This window comes from Nothoprocta perdicaria, unplaced genomic scaffold, assembly GCF_003342845.1.
Source record: "Nothoprocta perdicaria isolate Ctin4 unplaced genomic scaffold, notPer1 scaffold_71, whole genome shotgun sequence".
Lineage (NCBI taxonomy): Eukaryota > Metazoa > Chordata > Aves > Tinamiformes > Tinamidae > Nothoprocta > Nothoprocta perdicaria.
In genome coordinates, this window is record NW_020455988.1 from 3,311,460 (window position 1) to 3,323,775 (window position 12,316).

The 12,316-nt window shown below is 37.9% G+C and overlaps 1 protein-coding gene across 1 annotated transcript in view; it reads left to right on the forward strand.

Moving 5' to 3' along the window:
• Window positions 1-2,117: 2,117 nt before the first annotated feature.
• Window positions 2,118-12,316, forward strand: part of EMCN (endomucin) — an 80,490-nt gene continuing 70,291 nt past the window's right edge. Inside the window, exon 1 of the mRNA XM_026050889.1 lies at window positions 2,118-2,266. The gene's annotated coding sequence lies outside the window, so the exon portion shown is untranslated. The remainder of the gene's footprint in view (window positions 2,267-12,316) is intronic.

The following is a 12,316-nucleotide window of genomic DNA, read 5'->3' on the forward strand; positions in this document are numbered from 1 at the left end:
AAGATATGACAGCTTTCTTATCAAATCAGCTCACTTAAAAAAGAAATACAAGAGGATGGGGAAAGAAAAATGCTCAGCTCACACAGCATGAAACTCATGATTCCTTTCATTGGAGACAGTCAAGATTTTTACTCCCTTTCTCAAAAGTGAGTCTGAGTCCAGTAAACCTGAGATGACCTAACAGCCAAGTAGTTAATCAAAAATGGTTTTATAACAGATCCTGAACGCACTGAGCTGTAACCCAGCCACCTAACTATAACTCTCACTTAAACTTTTAAGTACCTCAGGTGTTCCAGCACAGGCTGATAGATCCCTTCCCACAAACCTGCAAGGGCATCTGCCTCTCTCTGCTGTCTCCTAATGCACCACTTGCATAGGTGTAAATAGGTTCATACTGGCTATCTGGGTCTGATATTATCTTCTAAATAGCTTTTTTATTGCATCTAATTATAGAAAAATCTTTTTCAGGTTCATTTTATTCCTGAGTTCCTTGGAATCAAGATGGCTCCGGTTACTGTGAATGCCTTGTGCTTGAGACTGGAAATATGAGGCCTTTTCCCATTCAAGAAGCTTGACAGGTTAGCAGTGGCACGTTATTAATACTTATGATGACTTCAAGTGCAATATCAGATTTGTTGCCTGGCTTGGGGTTTGTCTAGACGGGTTGTTTTATTAGATAGCAGATGGTTTGGAAATTGTTTGCTGTGACAGGGCTAACTGACTGGAATTTGAATTCTCTGCTCCCAGATCAAAAAGGGGTGGAGAAGAGAAAGAGGAGAGGAAAAACTCCCACATTTCCTATTCAGATTGAAAAATGCATATATATTTTATGGAGGGAAATGAGCTTAACTGTGATGATCACAGACCCTCAAGCAACACCAATCAACTGCAAAATGAATTTCCCTAACACACCATCAGTGCCAATATTAAGAAAGTAAATTTATCATCTTTGACCATATAATTTCTGAAATATTGATCTAGATAAAGGAGCTACAGCATGGCATACTGCTTGGACAAGAAAAAATCAGATTCTGGTATCAGGTAATTGGATCTATTCTGTTTGTTCGAACCTGTGTGGGCAGAAGTTTAGACTGGCTCCTTTGCAGACGGTCTTACTGGCAATGATTTTGGATTTCTATTTAGTTCTAGGCCAATCTTTATGCACTTGAATGAATTCATTTGCATGGGAGGCAGAAGCTCTCTTCCCTCAGAGATAGCACAAGGCTCTGCAGATGGTCTTTATATGTCAATATGGACTTAAGCGTGAAGTTTTAAAATATTTCCCCTCTGTCTTTCCTGACATAAAGGTCTCCTGGGGAGGAACAGGGTATTGAGTTGAAAAACTGCAAATTTCCTGAAGTAATGCATGTTCTCTGAAGAGATCCTGAGCTTTTGTGTCTGGCTGCACAGGAATGAAAAGCTGTGTTTTGAGCAGAAGCTGGGCCATCTGCGCCTTGAAGTATTTCAGATTTTATCCCAGGAGCCAGAGTATGTGCTGATAGAAAAAGGCAATGACAGTTTTACATTGACAGCCCACAGCCTTGGTTAGTATAACTGTGGTAGCATACATCAACATTATGGGCTTAGGACTCATGGCTGAATGTTGTTTTTTATTTTCCAGTGCTTCCTGTCCTTTTTAGAAGTAATGACATAGGGTGTATCTTTGGAGAAAATAGCTGTTTGAGCGGCAGGCAATCAAGGGAGAAATTCTGGGTACCTTAACCTCCCTTTCATGCCATATACTAGCCACAAAGCTCAAAGCTTTCTCAGGCAAGGTATGATAACAAATCTCTCATACTGTTTTCTTTAACCGTCTAGAGCAAACGAAGAAGCAACAGCTCTGAATGTGTCTCTTAATCTCTCAGGGAATGGCACAATTGCTAACCAGTCTGTTTTACATCTTAGTGGACAATCACATTTTCAAATAGGATTATGAATTCATTTGGCTATTTCTTTGTTTATTTGCAATGTCTGCTGAAATGTAACTTTAAAATGTTTGGGAACTCTCAAAGGTTACATCTGCTACAGACAGGCAAAAACTAATAGTTTTTGTATCATCATTTTTTATTAGGTGTTGGCAAACAAAACATCTAACACCATTATGGGTGTATTCATCTGAAGAAAGAGCTACTAAAATACAGGACCTGTAGTTCTGTATTCTTTTTGGATTCATCTTTCATCTCAGGATGATACTGAAGTGAAAGGTTTTGGAATGGATCTTGTGGATGCTGAGCTACGCACCAAATTATCTACACTCAACACCAAGGTATCCGTTCAATATAAAAACAATGCATGTTATTTATTTAATTAGTGATAATTCTTGTGATTATTTTTCATGCACAATTATGCAATTGGAAAGCTGTTTATTCAGAGTATAAGTAATGTCAAATTTTACAGTGATGTGCTAAGCAAATTATTTACCAGTACTGACTGACACCTGCCTTGGTGTTGAGGACATGCAAGCTATCTGCTAGTTCAGTCTTCCAAATAATTTTAAGGAGAATATAAGTCTTACGATAGTTTGTTTTCTGTACAGAAATGACTTCATCTTGCTTGGCATTGTTTCATCAATCTATGATTGCTACTCATCAAATAACTAAGTGACAACACTCAATTTAGCAAATGGCTCTGTTCTCAAAAATCTGATTGTACTTTTGATTGGTGTTAGCTCCAGCATGAATGCATGTACATGATCAAGGGATTTAAGGTGTATCAGTTAACAATATGAYGGAAGAATACAAGATGTCTGGAGTTAGTACTATTAATTTATTTAGTGCTATTCCCCAGGATGCATAAATGCATTTTTTATGTCCACTAGCATATAATGTGCAATGATAGCTGCATATTGCCATAGAAACCAGGACAGGTTCAGCTGTAAATCACAGGTTAATTTATAAGTATTTTAAAAATCATCTCACTAAAATGCATCAATTTAGATAGAACTTGTCCAAAATCTGATTCCTTACAAAAACCTTATTCTATTCAAGCACTTCTAAAAATATATTAACACAGTTCCTGTTTGCTTAAGGCAGATTCTCCATAAGGTGTTATACAAGATAACTGTCTGGTTTTGAGTGTTTGTAGCTATGTTTGCAAATGACAGAGTGACTGACAGCACAAGCTCTCTGTGGGATGGCTGTGGACCAGAGCACTGATGACTCATTGTGTATGATGTTGTTTCACACCAAAGTGTTTGCTCTATATACTGAACATGTGTGCGAGTCAACAGCAAGAAGTTCAAGAGCAAACACAGCTTAGGTGGAAATAAATTCTCAGTGACTGAAATCATTGTACCGAAGTCATATAGCTAATTTCATGGAGGATAAATGACAAGGAACAGAGCCATTTAAACTCCTTCTTAAAATAGGATGTCTGCCTGGGATTTTTCTCTTGTCCTCTGCAAATGTTTGAGGGCCAGGCAGAGTGTGAGCAGAGGCCCTCCACATTTCCTTGTAACAAAAGCCTTTTTGCTCTAGGGATGGGCAGGAGGAGATCTGGTCCATACTTGGATCTCCCAGATACAACAGCACTACCCAATAAATGGATGCTATTTTCCTCTTGAAAACCAAGACTTTTGCTAGGGAATAGCTTTCTCTGCTGCCTGTCTTTCCAACTGCCATTCAGTAGAGATATAAATGGCAGGGTTTTTTTTTTTTTTTTTTTGTATCTGGAACTATGCATTTTCTTTGTAGCCAACTAACCTTTCCCTCCAAGTCCATAGGGCATAATTTAAAAAAAAAAGAAAAATACTCTTTGATTTGAGGATGCCTTTAATATCCTCTAAGAAACAGTTCCAGTCTCAGGCTAGCTCAATGACAAAGAGGTGTGCCCCTCAGTTGGCTTGCCATTTTCCAACTGAAATAATAAGGAACTATGAGAACAACTTTATGCTACTTTAAGCCTACAGGGGCTCTTGACAGTACCTCTGGGTTACCTCTCCTTTCATTAGGAAAACCCATCACAATATTTGCTGGAAGATTTTAAATCCCGAGGGACATTTTACAGAACATATGAAAACAATTTTAACTATTGTCATGTTCCCTCTGTGACTATSGGGTAAAGGAACACAGTAATGTTCCTTCTATTTGACTAGCAAATAAAACATTGTTTTTCTGTTAGTATAGGAGATTAAACTGTATAATTTACTTTTTAAGTCAGGTTTTTCAAGGGACATGGATGTCAGCCCACAAAGACATAAAGAGTCTTTTACTGGACTTGGAACTGTGTCCATAAAAAGACTGTTCTAGTTGAGGGACTTGTTCAGACAGTGCTGTCCGATAGGGAGCAGAGTGGTGAGTCACAAGTGCTTGTGTGGAGGCTCTTATGCATGATAATGTGCACAGAGAGCTGCTTTGGGGGAATACATATGTATTTGGGGGAAGGCAACTTTAATCAGAAATCCTCAAAGCCTCTAGCAAAGCCTGCTTTCACAGCCCAGCCCCTTGGCTCATTTCTTGCTACCCTCGTATTTCTAGAATCTGATAAAGCTGAGGAGTGAGGTAGCCTTCTGGCTGACTCATAACACAGCTGAACCATTTGATCAGGACTCTGATCAAGAAGGGAATGCCCATTTATTCATGCCACAGAGAGGCCATGAGATTGCAGCACTGTTCTCCATTTTTGTTCCCCCAGGCTCTAAGCTGAAGCAGTGGTAGCATCTGCCCTAGCAATACACCTCCTGGGAAGTTCCAGCCAGCCTGAGGGACAAGTTCAACCTTGATAAACTAGCAGCAGAGAGTCACTGTAATCAAAGGGATATTACAGAGCTCAGCTAAGAGAGATCCCATAGTTAAAGCATTTTTGTCCACCCTTAACTTCCTTAAAATGGAGCGTGGGTTCACTCTGTGAAGACAGAAGAATAAAATAAAAGCAAATGTTGGCATGGGTCCTGAAAAGTATGAGCAGTGAAACCATCTTCTGAACCACTGCCCTCTCAGTGACCATGTACTACTGCCTACAAGAGGTTTATTACTGGTTTCATATGTTTTGAAATACAACACTGCAAAACTCTGAGGCTGAAAGTATTGCTTTGTGATTACATTTAAACATTTTAAATGTGGTGTGCATGTATCCAATTTCCCAAGAGCATGTAATGTATATGTGTGTGAATGAAGGAGTGAAAAAGACAGGTTAAGAGCAGGAGGTTGAGCAGATACTTTGGCATTTCATGTGTCTTGGTCAATTGGTTTTTAATGAGAGAGTGATTTTTCACTGTTCCCATTCTCTGTACTGGTTTATCAGTCTGTCGGGAACCAGACATAARTGCATGTAAGTATTTGCATGTCAGTGAAGATTTCAAAAAATGTACAAGCCACAGTGAGCCTTCATATTTCACAGTAAAATTTCATGTCTCTGATGGATTTCCCTACACTGTTGCTAGGAGATGAAGGTACTGCCTAACAAAGGATATATTGACAACAAAAAAAATCCAGAACAAATCTATCTTGTTATGGTAAATACAACCTCACATAAAAATGGATATTGAAGGATTTATTTCCCTTGTGGTGGCACTGGCAAAACTGCACATATCAAGATAAGGTGAAATTTTTCCATATGGATGTGTTTTTGTTTTGTTGACATGAGGACTTTTAATGTGTTTAATATCGAAAGCACTGTTGCCTTCCAGTATGTTTTGTTGCTAGGCTAATAAAATGAACACATCCTCCGTTAGTATTTTTCCCCTGTTTGCTTCGCTGCTACTTCTCCTTTTCAGGAACAAATGTGACTTCTTATAAAGGCTTCCTTTTTACTTTCATGACTCTTTGGGAAATATGGATTCCTTTTGCTTATTTTAAAGCATAAAAGAAGTGTGTATGCTTCTGGACATGATAGAATTTGGCATAGAAGTAGCTGCAATGGAAAAGGAGACTAGCCTCTTACTTTACAGCTCTAGGCACTTGCACATAAAWTCAAAGTTGAATGGAAATGTAATGAGAAGAGGAACTTAAGGAATTCTCATGGAAAGATTTAATTTCTAGATAATCTTGTGCTTTCTCACTTTCTTATGGTGAAATGATGAATCCACACACAACAGATTTGAATAGCAAAATCAAATGTGGTCTTAGTCMCATAAAATAACCTCCTTTCCTGGAAAACGAGTTTAGCTCTGGTGTGGCAATTATTCACTCCCATCCCCGCAGTTTGCTAATAGACTAACCTAAATGTCTTGGGCCCTAAACCCATGCAAGTAAACAGCCCACTGTCCAGAAAGATTTGCAGACAGAAAATGAGATTGCCTCTTWTCTTGTAGGGGTGGAAAGGAGTGAGGAGGAAAGTCCCCTTTGTTTTCCTACATGCATCATTGCCTGGTGGGAAGAGACGATTTAAACTTTTTGTATTAGCAGCTAGTACTCCCCTTCCTCCACAGCTGTGCAAATGTTAGGCTGGTTTCATTTCTCTCATGAATCAGCTTGCCTGACTGAGCTGCCACAGATGAGTTAGTCTGCAGACATGTCCCTTCCTCCTCCATTTGAGAGAGTGGTGTGGCAGGGAAAGTCAATAGCCACTTCTTTACATCTCAGCCTCATGGCTAGTCTCCTGGGATGTATCACTAAGAGCTGCCTCTTAGACCATATTAAAGGTGAGCCAACCACCTAAACAGAAAAAACGTGGCTGGGGAAGGGTATGACATGTTAAGCCTGGAGCTGCTCTATTATCATCTACCAAGCCTATTCCCCATTTCATGGTGAGAGAAGCAAATGCTATTTTTGTGGTGTTGATGTGAATGCATTTGAGAATCACTCTTTCCACCATGGTCCTGATTATGTCAACGTTTGCAGCATTGACAATTGCAAACAAAACTAGACAGAAGTCTGTATTTAATTTCTCTATTAACTCGCATAGGATTTTAACTAGATGTGAATGCACTCAGATTTTACCTCTATTTGCTTTGATGGGCTGGGGAGGAGGGACAACTGTGAAGGGCCTTGCAGCTCCTACTGTTACTGACCTCATTCGGTTTTCTAATATCCTGGTTTTAGATGCTTCCAGTATATTCAACCATTAGCTATTTAGGATTAGTCTGACCATGACAGGATGGCAAAATGTGAGTCAAAATAAAGCAGTGTCTTTTTTTTCTTTCCCAGATCAAAGCCAAGCAACGACAATATTTTATTCCATATTATAAGAACACTGCGATCTTATTGCTTTGAAATACAGTGTGGCAGTAGCATTTAGGTCACTGTGGTGCTTTTTGCTGAACATATGGCAAACGAAGCACATTTAGCCAAAATAAAAGAGAGTAACAATAAGCCCTCAAAGAACTGTAGCACATGAATTCAGCAGGGACTTTGATTTCATGACTGCATTTCCTAGGGATTTGCTCTTAGCAGACATGCCCTGATGTGGAATCAGCGAGAGTTTCTCCCTCTTGCATCTCTGCAGGGGGTGGGCATCTGTCCTGGTGGGCCTGTACACCTAGCCACCTAGAGGGCATAGGAGATTGAGACAGAGATTACAGCAAGAGACACAGCTTGAGGGTGGGTAATGGAGCAGAGACTCCATTACAGGGACAAAAACAGGGACTTGGAGGAGGAGGAACAAGTTGCATATTGAAGGAGGACCATGGTATAGGAATGGCAACTATCAGGACACAGTGAAATCACAACATGAAGAAATTAATAAAATTAATGGAAAGGAAAATAGAGATCTTTGTAGAGACCTTCTTTTACATTTATGCAAGTGCTTATTTTCTTGATCCAACAAAGTGAATTTCCTATCCAAGGGTGATTCATGTGAATGGTTAATAAACAGTGTGAAGTTACCTTCAGCTCTTTCCAGCTCTGGGTTAGGCATAAGAGCTACTCTCTTCCCAGACTCTGTGGTCTGTGCCATCTCGGCAGTGATGCTATTTTCTGTTTCGAAACATCAATAGGGAGATCTTTGTAAAGCTCCAATTTTCTATTGCCTCTCCAGTGGTGCTCCTGAAAGCGACACCTCCACCACTGCTAAACTTTAGAGAGCTCCCAGTATTGTGAAGGGCAGTGCTCCAGGCCCTGCTCTGCATGGTTATCGATGTCTTTTGGTTATCAGCCAAAGCTGAAGGAAGTAATTTAAAGCAACTTTAAAGCAATTGAGCGCCTGTTTGTTTAAAGGGAGTTTAGACCATGTGAAATAACCACAAAGCATCATGAAAGTTTCAGTGGCTAGGATGCATTCATAATGGAAAAAAATGCTTATCAAAAAGCCCATCTGAAAGATGCTTGCATATAGCAATGACTCTGCATACCCATAGTTTGGTAGGTACTTACTGAACTTCAACAAATTGTTTGAATCAGCCTGTGGTAAGTTGGTCAAATGTGGCTGAACTCTGTGGCCCCTTAACTGCAAGTTAAATATATATGTTTTTTTCCACTGAGTGGTATTTGAACAAACATATTTTCCAGTGTGCTCCCTCTAGGATAGGGACTGCCATCGCCCACATATTTATTTAGCTCATTCATTGGAAAGTTAAAGTGGAAAAATGTCTTTTCACAGGACTTGGAAATAGTATTCAAATCCTATAACCTCTGTGATCTTGCCCTTAGAAGAAACAACCACAATTCTTTTTCCTGTCAGCTGCAGTCTCCATTTCCCCTATTTGCACCAAATTAGGTATTTTTCAGTACCAGAATTTAGTGTTCATCTGCCATGAGTAGCTCCTGCGTTTGTGAAGAATAGGGAGTATACTGAAATACTCCACTCACCTTCTCACTACTAGCTACAGAATGAGTCTAGTTTAACTCTTCCTACATTCCCTCTGCTGCTCTTCCTACATTTAGTTTATTAAGCTTGCCTTGGGCTACAGTGCTGTCTCCTGCTCTTCTATCTCCCTCCTCAGCTTACTCCTAGGTACCATAATCTTCCCCAGGTAAATGAAAGTTAGGGATATATCCTCTCATAAACCAGAAAAATGATAGGTCATTTCCCAATCTCATCAGATGGAATAAGAACTTAGCTAGCTAGTTTTGCTAAAACAATCTGCTGTGACAGTGCTGCTTGCTTATACTGTGACCAGTAGCCTTTTGCATTAATACCCCTCTTAAAAGAAGAGTTGCCACATGAATTATATAATTAGTATGTTGGACAGAAATAAGGGATAAACACATCAATAATACGAGCTAATAAGCGCCAARTAAGTATTTGTTTTGTGCGACCTTTTAAAGAAATGTATTTCACATAAACTTACATGTATTTTTTTCTGAAAATAATACACTTTCCTCTAATATATCACCCAAAACAAAACCTTGAAGGTATTACTGAATATGGCAGTAACTAGTCTGAATRTGTTTCAGATACCTTTGTTCATAGATATCAATTCAGTGATCTCTTCACATCTACAGTTAGAACTTTCTTGAGATTTCTGCTCAATTAGCAAAGAGTAAGTGCTCAGAAGTTTACTGTGATCTGTTCAGGTACGTTGACATGAGGAATACATTTTTAAAATGCTATTTATGAGATGGGAAATCTCCAGAAATAGAGAAAACTTTCACAATATTATTCATACAAATAATACTTAGCTCTTAAATGATATTACAGGTTTCTAACACGGCAACTTTTTTTTTTTTTTCAGAAAAAAAGATCTTTAAATTGCAATAACTTTTTTCCCCTCATAGACAGTAAGGCCTAATTTCACTGGGGGGAAAAAAGAAAGTCTATTTTTCTTACTTTGCTATGATGCATTTTTAAAGAAAGTGTGTTTGTGAGTATACTTTTAAAAATATGCCTTTTAAAGAAAGTATATTAGTCATTAGTCATAGATTGTTGTAATCACTTCAGTCAATCTACAAACATGAATTTGAGCACCTATGAGATCAGCCTCTTCTGTTGAAGTAGCAGTATAAAATCCTTAAAGCATATTTTGAAAGAAATTTTGTCATGGTCAGTGATGAAAACAGTTTCTGTAAAGTTCCTACTTCAATGTTCTGAATAATTTAGAAACCATAATTGTACAACTTTTATAAAATGTAAAAAAAAAAGTAATTTCCAGTAGATTTATATGATTTTTTACACACTTTAATAAACAAAAAAAAAATTATCTGTGACCTACTATATATATTATTGTGTATGAGATGAAGCACATATTCTTATAATTCATTTGGAGACATACTAATGGTTATTGGAGTTAGTATTAGCATTATCAACTGCAGATGATTACACACTGGTGAAGTTCAAGCCCTTTTCTTACAATGCCCTTTAAAAACTGCCAGTATTCCTAATGTGTTTTCACTTTTTCTTCATCAAAATAACTAAGCTAACTGATTTTTCCCCTTCCAGTTATGCACTAATAAGTCCAGTATCCTAATATACTAATAACAAATAATATTCCCATGAAACAGAGCATTAATGCACAYGACAGTCTTTGCCTTTGCAAGCAAATCTTTGCTTTAGAGGGGACCAAACATATAGCTGAAATATACATTTCTACTTCTATTATCACTTTAGGTATAAGGAGTCCTCAGAAAGTGTTGTTTAACTTGTTACAAATGCTATACCTGAGTGGGGCTAAGTTCTGTGAAGCTGCTTTGTTGATTTCTGTTTTTAACATTTTGTAGAAAAAAATTATTTTCAATAGCTTTGTTCTGAGATGTTATATTTAAATCACTTCTCCAGTCCTTTCCACTTGCATTCTGTTTTGTATTTGCCAATCCATTATCACAAGCAATGGAGAAATTTCTTCACTGACTACAGTAAACCTTGGGCAGTTGTTCCTATTTTGACTCCTGGTGCACAAAATTCTCTCTCTAGATATTTTTTGAAAATAAATCTTCCTTATGAGAGTATCTTGATTTCTTAACACAGCATGACCAGGATAGTATTGCTATGGTCTTAATCCAAAAGGGATGCTATAATTAATTAAGAATTCACAAGAAGTGTAATATTATTGCACTGCATTATTATTATTGTTATTAGATAACAATATTTTCTCTGCTTTATATTTGTGTTGTCATAATGAAGTTATCCTCCTATATAACCACCGTTTAGCTTATAATAACATAGAGGATAAAATCATCTTTGGACACTAAAAAGTGTGGCATGCAGAGTAATTTAGAAGCTGCAGTGCTTTTAATTAGGCTACAGCTATTTTGCATATCAAATATATCTGTTTGAATTTCAGCAGGCGGTGATGTAATTTAGATATAAAGACTATAAAGAAATGTGGAGTCTTTTGTGTTTAAAGATATTGCTTAAATGTCCTTTGATATCAAGTACACAAAGTTTGAACAACAAAGCAGTCCAGGAAACAACAACAGCCTTCAGCTAAGATGTAATCACTCAAGTCCTGACTTAGAAGTAACTATCCCCTCTCCATTTCTCAGCAGGCCCCTGTTCAGGGGCCCCTTTTTCAGGTCATGTTCTTCAGTTTTCAAGTAAAAGCCTGAGAGTAGGACCTGTGGGAGTATCTTTTTAATGAATTTTCTACCTCCTCTTTACTTCCCATCCAGTCTTTGCTGTAATACAGATGAACATTTATTTTAGTATGCTTCAAAGTACAATGCTGGACACAGAACTCACTGAGCTTGGGCAGGAACACGCAGGAACAACAAAACAGTGAAGCTATGTGGCAAACATTTGCTGTTTACATAACCATTAATTATGAAAGTTTTCTTTCTCATTTGCTATTTCCTTGCCAGGTTTGCAAGTGCAAAGGCAAAGCTCTAGGGAAATGTGATAATTTAAGAGGCAAAAACTCAAAAGATGATGACACGTATATTTTCAGGTATGCAGTAGGGCAACACAAAGGGAGAAGATTACTCCTTCACTCACTTTTGTTTTTTGTAGTTTTTGTAATTGGCTTATTTAACTCAATTAGGTAATTTAATTAACAATTAACTGTTTAGGTTTGCTCTAAGAAGATTTGCATGAGGTAAGTCTTCCTTTTCTTTTTGCACTAAATCAATAAAATAAGGACCATTATTTAAGTAAAAAGAAGCTAATCACTGTAGGTGACAGATTAAGACCAAAAGGGGAACGAACTCCTAAAAGTAGAGATAGGCAGAGTAATAATAATACTTTTAGTTTTGGAGAAAGGCCTTTCCATTTAGCTTGGCAGACTTGTCCACTCTAGCCATTTGGCATTCGGCTTAGCAGTCTTGACAGCAGATTCTTGCTTACTGCAAGCAGAAAAAGCATCCCTGTCATCTTAACTAAATATTAGTGCCATCTGGTGTGGACTGTAGGAATTTGTGGGAATGATAAAGTCTATTCTGTCTCATTTTGATTTTCCTCTGTGAGTTGTTGTGGGGGACAAACTCCTACAATTTTATAATTATGTTTCAGCTTAGGAATCACAAAATGATTCCTGAGTTGTTCTTCAGGACATGTTAACTGAGTGATT